This window comes from Canis aureus, chromosome 20 (assembly GCF_053574225.1).
Source record: "Canis aureus isolate CA01 chromosome 20, VMU_Caureus_v.1.0, whole genome shotgun sequence".
In the NCBI taxonomy this organism is placed as follows: domain Eukaryota; kingdom Metazoa; phylum Chordata; class Mammalia; order Carnivora; family Canidae; genus Canis; species Canis aureus.
The window spans coordinates 43,680,049-43,693,893 of NC_135630.1; the positions used below are offsets into that span (position 1 = coordinate 43,680,049).

Sequence of the window (13,845 nt, forward strand, 5' to 3'; positions counted from 1 at the left end):
GACTTGTTCTGCCATCCTCATTTTCTCTTTCAAGGTTCTTACTGGGGCTTTCTTTATCAAAGAAGCCTTCCGTGATCCTCCTGGATAGGATGAGAGGCCTGCCTTCTGTGTTCTTAAGATACCCCGTGTATATCCCATACTCTTTTGTATGCATCTGTATGCTGATGTGTGTGCCCAGCATTCAAAACAGTAGCCTGCACATAGCAGGTGCTCCACAGATTCCTTGTTGAACTAATGTGTGGATTTCACTTTTATGTTCTAATGATGTATCAACGTGTCTGTCTCCCCACGAGACTTTGAGAGCAGGAATTGTACCTATTAATCGTCATATGCTCCATGCCTGACAGAGGTACTCAAAAATGTTTGAGTGGAAGGCCGGCCAGGCTGGCCTGTGGGGAGAGCATTGTGGAGGCAAGGGAGAGTTTTCCTTGTATTACAGTCATTTGTATTAAGTCGTGAGTGTGTGGGCAGAGCTTCATCCTGTGGCTTTGTGATCAGATGCATGGGAATCCCAGAATGCTGTGGGGGAAGAAAGATGCTCTAATACTCCCTCCCCACCCTCTCTCCACTCCCTTGTTTCCAAGTGGGAATGCCTCTGTGTATGGGCAGGTGTTGATGGAAGTGTTCATCTCCCGGAGAAAATGCCCGGCAGTGGTGATGTTGATTCACTTGCTGATGGCCAAATTGCCAATGCAGGAAAATACCAGTAAAATAAGAAAAACTATACAAAGGGGGGGGGGGGGGAGAGGGCTTTGTGTGTGGCGTGTCTTATTTCATTTTTATAGTAATTTTGGTATTTGGCCCCAGATCATTACAGAGGTATTTTTTCATTCCCAGAAAAAGCCATTAAGTGATGAAGTAGAGTTTTCCTCTCTTTGAGTCTTGTTTTCCCTGATCTGCTCAGATCTTTGGCCATCACTTACTTGCCAGTGAGTGCCAGTGGGTGTTGACATGAATACCTAGGGAACAAACCAATTCTCCATGGAAATGGAGAGGTGGGATTTTAGTATTTTCTGCATTCTTCTGAGATTCAGAGGCCTCTGCCCACATGTGCCTTGTCCTGTCAGTTGGATTGTTCCTGGTTCAGAAGAAGGGATTCCATATTGCAGGGTGTTCTCTGTTGTCCCGAGAGCTCAAAATGGAAAGCGCTGTGCTGCCTTCACAAGTTTGAGGACCCCTGGATTAAGAACAAATGTCAAAAGGATATTTTCTTTCCAGGGCCTGAGGTTGGAAGGCTTTGTAAGTCACCACGAGCCTGCCCTCTGCATTACTACCATTGTCCAGGGAAAAGTTGGCAGCTTTGAAAGTATTGAAGGCAGCTTTAGGGGTGAGATTTCAGACGATGGTGAGGTCCTTTTCTCCCTCCCTCTCCCCCTTCCCCAATCTGTGATGAGACCCCCAATTTCCACTCAGACCTGCATTCTGAGGGGGGCCGAGTACACCTACAGCCAGAGCAGAACACCTTTCAGTTACTGATTCCTCACACTAAGGTGTAGGGATAGACACATTTTTCTCTCCAACGTGGTTTTAAAATACAAAGCATTGAGATTTAGAGGTGGTGGCTAAAAGATGGCCAGTCTTGTCTGTCTCCCCTACTAGACTTCAGGAAGCTCCTTGACCTTGGGTCTTTTGGGTCTCATTGTGTTCCCAGGGCTGAGCCCATAGTCACCACATCAGAGGAACTAAGTGAGCAGTGGCTGAGTCTGTGCATGAAAGGTGGCCACTTGGAGACATTTTCTATCTACTTGGAAATTCTATCTACCTGTCTACTCACAGAAAGGATTTGAATTGGTAACTCCTTACTTCACAGTATGGGTGAATTTCACTACCTAGAAGCTCTTTGGGGTCTTTTTGTATAAATGTTGGGTTGTCAAATAGTTTTATAGGGTTTCTCTGTCCTCTTAGTATCAGAATCACAGGGTAAATTGGAATAGCTGGTTCTGTAGAAGGGAAGATGTTACCTTCTGAGCTTTACAGCCAACAAGAACTGATCCAAAAATGGGCTGTCTCTGCACAGGTGGTGTGGACAGTTTGGATGCACAGGATTGTGGATCATGGGTTGGACGGCTTCATCAGAGTCATTCATTTCTTCATTTGACATATATTTGTTGAACTCTTCCTTTTGTACCTGGCTCCATTCTAGGCACCGGGAATACAGAGGTGAACAAAGAGAGGAAGTAGAGAAATTGGTGGATCCTAGGTCAGGTGGAGATTGGGAGAGGAGGAATCACACGGGCAAGGGGTAGAGAACATGTGTTGGGTGCTACTTTAGATGTGGTGGCCTTGGAGGCTGCTTCAGGGAGTGGTGTTTGTGCAGACACCCTCATGACAACAGAGTCAAGGCAGTGTCCAGGGCAAAGAGAACTCCAGGAGGAGGACATGGCACATATGGGTGCATGAGATGGGAACAGATTGGACCTATCATGAAAGCATGTGGGTAGGGTAAAGGGAACAGGGTGTGAAGCTGAAAGGCAAGTAGTACTGGAACATGCAGAGCCTTGCTGGTCAGGGTACAGAGTGTGGGTTTCATTCTGTGATGTATGTGTTCCGAGTTTTGAGCCTGGGTTTGGGGGTGGGTAGCCTGATATTGTTTGTATTTGTAAAGGTCATTTGCCTTGTGTGGAGAACTGGGTGTAAGGGATAAGGGTGCGAGCAGAGAGGTCAGGTAGAAATGACCTGTGTTAGTAGCATGGACTCAGGAGCAGAGGGAGATGGTGACAAGGGGCTGGGTACCTCAGGTCAGGAGGATCTGGCTCCTCTCTGTCTTCATCTCCTGCTACCTTTCCCAGGCCTGATTTTGCCCCAGCCATACATGTCACCTGGTACTTGCCTCACATCTACACTTACTCTGTTTTTTTTTTTTTTTTAAACATCACTTATTACTTGGAACTAGATGCATGTATGCATGTGCACATAAGTGCTCACACTTACTTGTTGCTTCTTTATTTCTGCCGTTGGTGTGTAAGTGCCATGCTGGCCGGCAGGTACTTTTTGTAAACATCATTATTGTGGAGTCCTAGGGCCTGAGTACTGCCCAGCATGTAGTAGATCCTCAAAATATTTACCAAAGGAGTGCTTCAGGTGGAAGGTCACCAGATGTTGACCTTACTATATCATTTCTATTGGAAAAGTTGCCATCACGCCTGCCCGACGTTCTAATTGCGATGCTGAAGACACCAAGAACATCAAACTGTAATAGCAATTTAATGAAAATGAAGAAGTATGCTTAAGAATGTAAGTAATAAAAAAAAGAAGAGGAGAGAAGGGGGTCTCTGTTGATCATGGAGAGGTTCTGTCCATGGTGGGGGAAATAATGGAAAGGAACAACTTTGAACCTATTACTCATCTATTGTGGTGAAATTTGTCAGTGTCATTTAAATCTAGTACCCTCTAGCTGTTTTGTTTTTGGTAGAAAAGACTTTTGGGGAAATAATGAATCTCCTCCAGTGCAACCTGTATCCTCAGTTTCCCTGAGCTATGTTGAAACTGGATACTTCTCCCACCAGAGTGCACATGTTTTACCCCATAGAAATCAGTGTATGCCCATTCTAAGGATGGAGAATGGGAGCAAATGGTGATAGAGAAGAGCATTTAACCGGGGCCCCTCAGGGGCTGGCCAGCTTTCATGACTTTTCTGCTAGGCATGTGACTCAGGGGCAGCTTCTAGAGGCAGAGAAACTTGTTTTGAATGCTGGCGCCTCTACCATGTGACTTTGGGCACGGTCCTTAAACTTTGTATACCTCAGCACCCTCATCTGTAAAATGAGAGTAACAACAGTATGCACCCCTTGAATCTCCTCTGAGGAGTGAGTGAGTTAATACACGTAGAAGGTCTTAGAACCATGTCTGGAATAGCAATTACTCAGAATATTTCAGTTATTATTAAATGGGGGAAACTTTATAGTCATTGATAGTTGGCATAAATTTTAGCAGATAAAAGTGATGTCATTTGAACCTGGGTATTGAATCCATGTACAGCACTTGAGTCAGCTGGAAACGTGTGTGCGTGCAGGGTTAGGGTGGATTCTGACACCAAATGGTGTACTGCAATAAAATCTAATGCTAACCACCTGGAGTTAGTGCAGATCCCATAAATTAAAAGGTGCAGTCCCCAGCCAGACTGCCTCTACTTCAGATGCCAGCTGCAAGTGGGGTCCCCAGACCACTAACACTTTTATTTTTAAGATTTTATTTATTGAGAGAGAGAGAGTAAAAGAGAACACAAGCGGTGGGGGGTGGTCACAGAAGGAGAGGGAGAAGCAGACTTCCTGCTGAGCCTGACAAGGGACTTGATCCCAGGACCCTGGGATTACGACCTGAGCCAAAGGCAGATGCTTAACAGAGTGAGCCACCCAGGTGCCCTAATACTTCTAACCAACTGACTTCTAATCTAGGTGTTCCATGACTCCCTCATGTTTGATAATTCACTAGAATGACTCACAGAATTTAGGATTATTTAAAGGACATAAATCAGGACCATCCAAATGAAGAGAGGTGAGGTCTGAGAGGATTCTAGATGCTGAGCTTCCATGCCCTCTCCTTTTGGGATTCGGGCATGGCACCTTCCTGGCACGTGAACATATTTACCAATTAGGAGACTTCATTGAGTTTGATGTCGAGTTTTTATTAAGCTTTTCATTTCATAGGCATGACTGAGTTCACCCACATTGCCAATAATTTAATGAGTCTGAGCCCCCTCCACTCCCCAAGATTGGGCAGGCTCAAAGCCCCAGTGTTCTGATCACATAGTTGGTTTTTTGGTGATCGGTTTCCAGTCCGAGTCTTCTCATCTCTTATCATAAATTCAGGTGTGATCCAAGGGGCTTGTCAAGAACAAAGACACTTCAGTTATTCAGGAAATTCCAAGGATTTAGTGTCCCTTTTAGGAACCAGGGACAAAGGCCAATCACATTCTTTACTGTACAAAGGAGATTCTGTTTGAGATAGCAAGACCTAAGATGGTAGCCTGGGAAGGGAGCCCACCTCTTGGCTTGGCAGTTACTGCTCTAATCCAGTGTCAGTTGGACTGATGAGGAGACACTAGTAACATATATTAGCTTTGATAGTTCTAGCTTTCTTTTCCTTAGAACAATTTTATTTAGTCTCAGGGGAATGAAGCAGTCCTTTGGGATTTAATAGTGCCCTCCTGTTAAATAAGTCCCAAAGACAGCATTTCTGAATTTGAGTCTTTAAAAAAAAAATAAAGCTTTGAAACTATTCTGTGGTGCTGTGTGAATTCAGTGAGCTGCTAACTGGCCCTAAGTTGTCTTTTTGAATCCCAGAAGTGTCCTTCTCAGAAAGTTCACCCCAAATCTGGGTGGACACGGGGTGCCGGCTTTTGGATGGGCAGTCTTTCTGCATCTGATGTTCTTAACACCTGAGCTCTGTGGATCTACAGGCTTGTGCTAAGACCTTTTCCTGTGGTTTCTTTGTTCTCAGTAGTCATTTGTGAATGCTCACCTGATTTTCCCATTTGTTCTTGGATTCCTGTAGCAAATGCGGTTTTACAGTCTATTTGATTCTGTTTTTTCTTTGGTATTCCAGACTGCTCACTTAGTTGAGCACAATATAAGTTGGTCCCTGCAATTAAAGACTGTTTCCAGAGGCTTTTTCATCTTTTATTAAAGCATTTGTACCATGCCCCCTAACTTCTGTTGGGTAGCGTTTCCCAGAAGGGTCTATGAGGATCTGATTAGGGCCCAAGTGACAGAAGCACCCTAAATAGAAAGTTTATAGGAGGCCCTTTGCCTTGTGAATCTTTTCTTTTGTTTTTATTGTGGTGAAATACATATAATGCTAATGTTATCATTTTAACCATTTTCAAGTGTGCAATTCAGTGGCATTAAGTATATTCACACATAGCTGTGCAGCCCTCACCACCATCCATCTCTTGAACTTTTGCATCTTTTCAGCTGACACTCTATACTCATTAAACATCTCCTCGTTCCTCCCACCCGTCGGACCCTGGCAACCGCTGGTCCTTTTCTGGTCTACAACTTTGCCTGTTCTAGGTATTTAACATAGATGGAAGCATATTCCATTTGCTTTGCAAAATGCAATTGCAAACTGCATTCCAAAAGCATTGTCCTTTTGTGTTTGGCTTCTTTCACTGAGCATAAAGTCTTCAGGGTTCATCCACGCTGGAGAACACGTCAGACTTCTCTTCCTTTCAAGGCTGGATGATGTTCCGTTGCGTGTATATAGCACTTTTGTTTATCCACTCCTCTGACACGGGCACTTGCGTTTCTGTCATCTTTTGGTTGTCGTGGATAAGGCTTCTGGGAACACGGGTGTCCAAGTATCTGTCCCAGTCCTTTCAGTTCTTTGGGATATGTACCTACAAGTGGAATTCCCAGATCCCAAATCATTTTTTACACCAGAAAACAAATAAGTCCATTCTCTTTCATGTGATTAGTATAAACAGGCAAATAGTCATATGCCAAAATAATAAACCTGGGTCACTTTTTGATGAGTGAGCCAGTGAAAAGTTAAAGTCTACTTTCAGATTGGATTTGCTGGATCAGAAGACTGTGTCTGTCACTTATGGGACAACCCCACAAATGGTGATGTTGAACGTATGAATAAAGATTAGGGAGTGATTGGCAGGATACATTTTCAGGGACCCCTCTATCACCTCTAAATCTTGTCCCTTCGTCTCATTCTTTCTACTAGTTCTCTGTGTAATTGTATGGTGTTATGATTCAGAGTCTAGACTCTGCCACCATTGACTATCTGGCTGCAGGTGGACATATCACTTCACCTTCCTGTCCCTCATTTTTGCCATTCATATGTGAAGTTAATACACTTCAAACATGTAAAATAACAGTATGTGGCACATAGTAAGTGCCTGGTAAACGTTGTGGTTTTAATTAGCAGTAGTCTTTTACACCTATTTAGTTGGCAAATTGCTTAATTACAACCTGATAGGCAAAAAACTGTCAAATTTAAAGGACAATAAAATGCAGATAGTTGAAGCTTTAATAAGAGCCTGTGGCACATGGGCATCCTTACACCCTCTTGGGGAGATGGTATAACTTTTCTAGAAGACGATGTGGGAATATTACTACATCAAAAGCTAGAAATCCTCTTATTGGACTAGGCAATTGCTTTACTCTGAGGAACCACCTGAAATGGGAAAGAAGGCGTGAAAGTTTATTGTTAAATTATTTATTTATTTATTTATTTATTTATTTATTTATTTATTTATTTATTTATTTTTTAATTTTTATTTATTTATGATAGTCATACAGAGAGAGAGAGAGGCAGAGACACAGGCAGAGGGAGAAGCAGGCTCCATGCACCAGGAGCCCGACATGGGATTTGATCCTGGGTCTCCAGGATCGCGCCCTGGGCCAAAGGCAGGCGCCAAACCGCTGCGCCACCTATTGTTAATTTTTAACATAGAAAAATAAATGCCTAATGCTACAGGATTATTTAAAGTAAAACATGTATATGCAGTGGGGTACTATTTAGCTTTTAAATTGTGGTTGAAAAATATTTATTATCATGGCAAAGTGTTTAAAATGTGTTAAGGCATAAAAGCAGGCCTTAAGAAAGCAAGCATAATAATGTGAGGCATACATATGTATATATACACGCACTGCACATGGTGTGTGTGTGTGTGTGTGTGTGTGTGTGTGTGAGAGAGAGAGAGAGAGAGAGAGAGAGAAGTGGGGAGGGGGGGGAGAAAGCAAGAAATATACCAGAATCTTACTAGTGATATCTGCAGGTGGTGGGATGATAAATGGTTTTTTAAATTTCTTTGTGATTTTCTGGCTCTTTGGCACTGAGCATATTTTTGGCATTGAGTAAGTGTTGCATTTCCATTAGAGAAAAAAAGGCAGCAACTTCACTTGGGAAAAAGAAGATTCTGGTTGGTTATGTTGAGGTTCAAAGAAAGCAAGCCCCAGAGGGAGAACTCTGCCAAGGGGGCCTTCCAGGGGTTCCTGGCACCTGGTGATTGTCTGGCCTTGTGCCCAGACTCTACTACACTTGCCCCCTCCCGCCCCTCTGCCCAGCCAGACTCCCGAGTCCAGGCTTCAGTGTGGGCATTCCATCCCCCTCACCAGGTCTTCTGGCATCAGTGACCGCCTCCCCACCACCCTGCCCTGGAGCAGTCCTTTGGGTCACCAGCACTGCCTTGGAGAGCCCACCCCCTACCCTAACCTAACCTGCCCACCCTCCCTACACCCCAGCATTAGGTGGATACTGTGGGGAAGTGCCGGGGGTCAGGAGGTAGCAGAGGAATGGGGCAGTTCCTGGGGGCATTGAACCCAAGTATTATGCTTTGTAGCTGTATTTGCACTGTTCTGTTCCCCTGTGTTTGCATCAGCATATATATAACATGCCTATCTAACAACAACAAAACCACTTTGGGCATGTAAGGGAGCAGTCTCTCCTCCCTTACATGCCTGAAGTCCTAGTGGTTTCTGAAGGAGTCACCAGTGGGGACGCTGGGGTTTGCTGGGATTCCTGAATGTTGGGAGGATGTTGTTTAATCAAGCACGATGAAAGCTGGCTTTTGCGGGATTCCGTTTTTGGATCTCATTTTCCAGTCTCGTTAAGCCTTCCTGGCATGCCTGATGCCAACATTGATGTCCTTGTAGTTTTGTGCATAAAAGGGGAAAAAAATAAACTTGCTTGCTGCTCAGAAGTGATCCTGAGCAATAGATCTTCCGCTGGACACGGCTGCCAGATGGTGTTGCACCTCCTACTGGTTTAATGAATAGGCATTTGCTGCAAACCTTGAATTGCTCTTGAGTCCTTCTGTGTACCTTCAGCGAGAAACTCTGCCAGGGGCAATTTGCATTTGTTTCCTTTTTTTCCTCCCCCTTTTGATTTTAGGACGGAGAAAGAGGTGACATTGTCTCTCTGGAATAATTTGCTGTGAGTTGAATTAGTTTTGTTGCTAGTGTTGTGTAGATATGTCTACCTAAGTAAACATATGTTGTGCCAACTTCTGGGAAAAGTAAATTTCTTCTCCGAGCTGTCTGCAGTGGAAGCTTGAAAACACAGTTCTACTTCTGCCTTAGGAGGAACAGGATGCATTAGGTATGCATGAAGGGGCCAGAAAGAGTGGTGCCCAGGGCTGTAATATCACCTCTGTTAGGATGCTCCGCCTGCTTTCTGGGTCACTCATTCTCAGTAACACCTGGGGCAGTGACAAGGAGCCAAGGGGTAGAAGAGGACCTCTTGAGTCCAGCTGGGTAGGTCATTGGTTCGCAGCTCGAATGAAGAGGAGGTGGCTGGGTGTTGTGCAGTAATAATAAATGTTTGAATCAATCTGATCTTTTGCTCGTAAGCTGTGAAATAACAATAGGGGGATATATAGAATCTGGGCGTTTTGGTCCTGCCAACATGAATTTGTTTCCTGACCTCCAGAGGTGTAGACTGCTCAGACTACATGTGGAGAGGAAATACGGTTCTGTCCCATTCATTTAAGCAGGTTCTGAAATCTTGCCTCTTTAACCAGTCTTTTCTAGGGTCTTCTGCAATATTTCTACACTGATTAAGGCCCTCGTGAAATACCTTCTGTGTCTGTCTCCTTGTTATCAATTGGTATTTTGTAGTTCACAGGGGCCAGGCTGCTGTAGGAAGTCAAGAAAGAGCTGCAGGTGGGGACTGTTGTACGATATCCGGGAGTCTTTTTCACATGGCCCTAGTGGGTTGCTCAGGATCCTAAGGTCCAGCAGTATTTTATTAGTGGCTGTGGCTTTGAAGGTCACATGTTTGTTTTATTTTCATGGTCTTTAATCTCAGACGTCCCAGAACACAAGTTGCCATTGGCATTGTGCTTCATGGAGTCTGTCAACCTCTAGGACACTCAATGGTTTGGATTCTTTCAGGTTCCCGAACCAGTAGTTCATTTCTCACCTACTGAAGAGGGTCACTTTACCCTGAGTTAGCAGGTAATTGTACTACAGTCGATGATTCCTTGTTAGTTTTCAACACATTTAATACCATCAGCATTTTTGACCTTAGAAAAAAATTGTGAGTATGAATTTCCTTTCTTTGAAGAATGATTTATCTTTTCAAAAGTTCTGAAATAGTCTTTTGATTTCAGCCTGGGCATTGTGCATAACAGTTGTTACTTTTTCATTCATTTAAGTTAGAGTATAATTTTCTAGAAGCTACCCTAGAAATGAGAGGGAAGAAGGATCCAAACATTTTAATCATGGAGTCAGAAATGGCCCATCACACCCTGTTTTTATCTCCAATATGGGATGTGGCTTGTGGTTTTGTAATTTATGTATGTAGGCTCCATTTCCCCTCATGTATTAGGAGGTCCTTGTGGAAGGCATTCACTTCAGTCTCATTCATTCTTAGATTTTTAGTACCTGCTGCATTAAGTGAATCTCATTATAAAGTTTGCCCTTTTATTTTTATTATTACTACTTTGTTGTTGTTATTTTAAGTAGGTTCTACTTCCAGTGTGGAGCCCAACACGGGGCTTAAACTCACCACATTGAGATCAAGACCTGAGCTGAGATCAAGAGTTGGCAGCTTAACTGACTGAGCCACCCAGTGCCCCCAAGTTTACCCTTTTAAATGTCTCTAACCTGTTTTCTATTTATGGCTGGAATGTGTATATAGACACGTGTGTTGGGAAGACCTTCACAATGGGGTGGGTGATTGCCTCTCCCAGAGTTGGTTTTATTTGTGAAGATGATTTTAGGGGGTGCCTATTAATCTCTGCTGTGCTGGAAAAGATGGCCGGATTAGGTCTGTGAGCACCGCCAGGGGTCCAGGCTTTGCTATGTTTATCAGTGGCTTGTGTTCTCCAGCAAGTCACTTAATATGTCTGGGCATCCAAAGCAAGTGGTCTCGAGGGTCCCTCTGCCTTTAAGATGCAATGATTTGGGGCACCTGGGTGGCTCAGTGGTTGAGTGTCTGCCTTTGGCTGAGGGTGTGATCCCAGGGACCTGGGATTGAGTCCCTCATCAGACTCCCCGCAGGGAGCTTCTCCCTCTGCCTATGTCTCTGCCTCTCTCTCTCTGTCTTTCATGAATAAATAAATAAAATCTTTAAAAACAAAACAAAATCTATGATTTTAAGAGTAAGAAAGGGGTAGCTGAGTGGCTTAGTGGGTTAAGTGTCTGCCTTCAGCTCAGGTCCTGAGATGGAACCCCACAGTGGGCTCCCTGCTCTATGGGGAGCCTGCTTCTCTCTTTCTACCTCTTGTCCTCTCTCAAATGCTTTCTCTCAAATAAATAAAATCTTAAAAAAAAAAATGTAAGAAAGACCTGTTTTACCTTTGGGAGTTCCAGGGTAAAAGGTTAAGATGATCCTCATAGAATAAAAAATAACTGTCCCAGCTTATCACTCAAGGTGGCTCCTCTTATAGGCTCTTGGTTAATACCCTTGACCTGGTATTTTTTAATAGTTGAGTTTTCTCATTGTCCATATTGTTCTGTAACCTTTGTTGGACATTTGTTTAGTCCCCATGCCAAGCTGTATGCAAATAGCAGAAGTAGAAATTTCCTTTGAACATAGACTTGGTCCAGATTTGCCTTGTGCTTGGGAATTAGGACCCATGACCTAAGCTTGATGTTTGAAAGGGTATTTTTTCTTATCTTTGAAAAGAGATTTTAGGTTGTTGCTCAGGTACTAGCATGGCATGTATGTATCAATTTTCTTTTTCTGATTTTAGGATCAAAAAATTTACACAGTATCTAAGACAGCTTCTTGAACATTGTTTAATGTATATGTGTTTTCTTTTTGATTCAATATAAGATTTATTTCAAAGCAAAATGATCACTTAAAAAATGATAGCTCGGACTTTGCTGTGTGCTAATTGTTTTTCTAGGTGCAAAATTGCTTTTCCATTAAGTGCAGCTCCTAATAAATGATCGTTGAAAAATAAATAAATAAATGATAGTTGATGCTCATGGATCTTTAGCTCCACGTTTAGCCTTTAAAAGCTGTGTCTCCTGTCTTAACAGACTAAGGTGTAATAGTTTGTGGGGGATGCTTGTAGTTATTGGATTTCAAGAAGATTTCCTTAAGTCACAGGCTCTGCCTTTGAATTTTCAAAATTACTCTCAAGATAACACTATTAATTCAACAGTTTGAGTCATTAGTTCACTGCACATTGATTGTGTTCTTGCTGCGCCGGGTACTGATATGCATGCGGTGGTGGGGGTTGGGGTTGGTCAGGGATACAGAGAGTGGTTCTTGCCATCAAGAATCTAGCAGACTCAAGGGTTAAAAGGAAAATACACCACGATATACTTCAGTCTAATTTTTAAAAGTCCTCTAAGCCCTTAGGATTTGGGACATTTTTACATTTGAACGTGGCTGTGATGTTGAGGAATTTTCTAGGTCAGGTAGGGCCTTCTAGGCAGAGGGAACAGTATTAGCATTGGCAAAGCCATGCTAGTCTTGTTCCAGAAATTGTGAATAATTTACATGGTAATTATTGGTAGAAAATTCACTTCAGAAGGTAGATAGAGGCATTGGTTGGCCAAGAGAGGAAAGCTTGTATTTTTAGGTGGGTCTAACACTTAAAATCCGAGGTTTGGGGATAAAGAGAGATCTTTGGATCTCCGGGTATAACTTGCTCTCCTTTGGAGTCAAGGACGATAGTATCTGCCATCTTGTGATGTAGAGGAAGAAGGAGGTAAGTATGGAGGGATTGCTTCTTGGTATCAGTAATTTTTACCATATTCCCTGTAGGAAAGAAAACCTTTGTATAGGACTCAGGTGCCACTGCTCTAACAGAAACCCAACAGCAGGGACTTAAGATAGAGTTACGTTAAACTTGCATGGGATGGCACTTGTTCTACTGAAGTCTCTGGCCCCAGCTCCTTCCATCAGGTTGCTCTCCTGTCTCTGGTACTTCTCCCTTTTGTGTGGCCCAAGATCAGGGAGGAAAACGAGTGAGTCGAGGGGCCAGGGGAGAGGATGGCCTGGAACCGGTGCATGTTTCTTCTGCTTCTACCCGACTGGTACAGTCGATCACCCTGCCACTCACCGCAGGAGATGCTTTGGCTCCGCTCCCTTTTTGATTCTTCGGAAGACAGGGAGGATTGGAGGGAAGAGTAGCAGTCTAACGGCCCTTTTTGGACCTCGTCATCTGTAGCTGAAATTGTCGATAACTAGAAAGAAAAGTTTCCTTAAACCCCGCGTAACCAAGACATGTCTCCAGAGCCTACTTCCTTAGAGTTCTTTGTATTAAAGAGTGAAACTGATTTGATTATCTCTGCCTCTTTGGACTCACCGAACCTGTTAGCTATCCTCAAGCCGCCCTTCGTGAGCTTTACCATCACGGCCCAGGCAAATGCACCGCGGGACATGCTCTCAAGGTCGCTCTGGCTCTGAAGATTTCCAGCATTCTGACCCAGCGTCCTGCCCAACTGCCAAGCAGCTGGCGGCGGTGTCCAGGAAGTTTGCTGGAGGCTGCCTTTTGCTCTTGAGGCCAGCTGGATAAGGGACATGGCTGTCTTGGGCCATCTGGACTCCCTCCAAGGTGACTGAGGTCTCTTGGGCATTTCGGTACGAAGCAGCCTGTGAACCTGGTGTTCCCTTGGTGTGGGTGAACACAGTCTACCCACCCTTGGCACACTTCTCACAGCAGCTGCTCACAAACCCGTCTTGTGATCAGATCACCTGGAGGAAGGGCAGGTTATATTTGTGGGTTCCTGTGATCTACCGTTGTAGGCCAAGCAAAGCAGGTTCTCAGGGGTATGCCTCTTCCACGTGGGTTTGGTGGTGGGCCAGGTTTGGGAACCACAGCTTTGTAACTTTTCTCTTACTACTTATAACTCTTGGTAACTGCATCATATTTCACCTTCCATTGAAGAGTTTATGTTACAGCTTAACTTGTGTCAGGCACTGGGCTGTTTC

General features: G+C 43.9%; 1 protein-coding gene across 4 annotated transcripts in view; it reads left to right on the plus strand.

Annotated features, from left to right (window-relative positions):
• Positions 1-13,845, plus strand: part of MGAT5 (alpha-1,6-mannosylglycoprotein 6-beta-N-acetylglucosaminyltransferase) — a 345,976-nt gene that overhangs the window by 57,884 nt on the left and 274,247 nt on the right. The gene's annotated exons all lie outside the window — the stretch shown is intronic.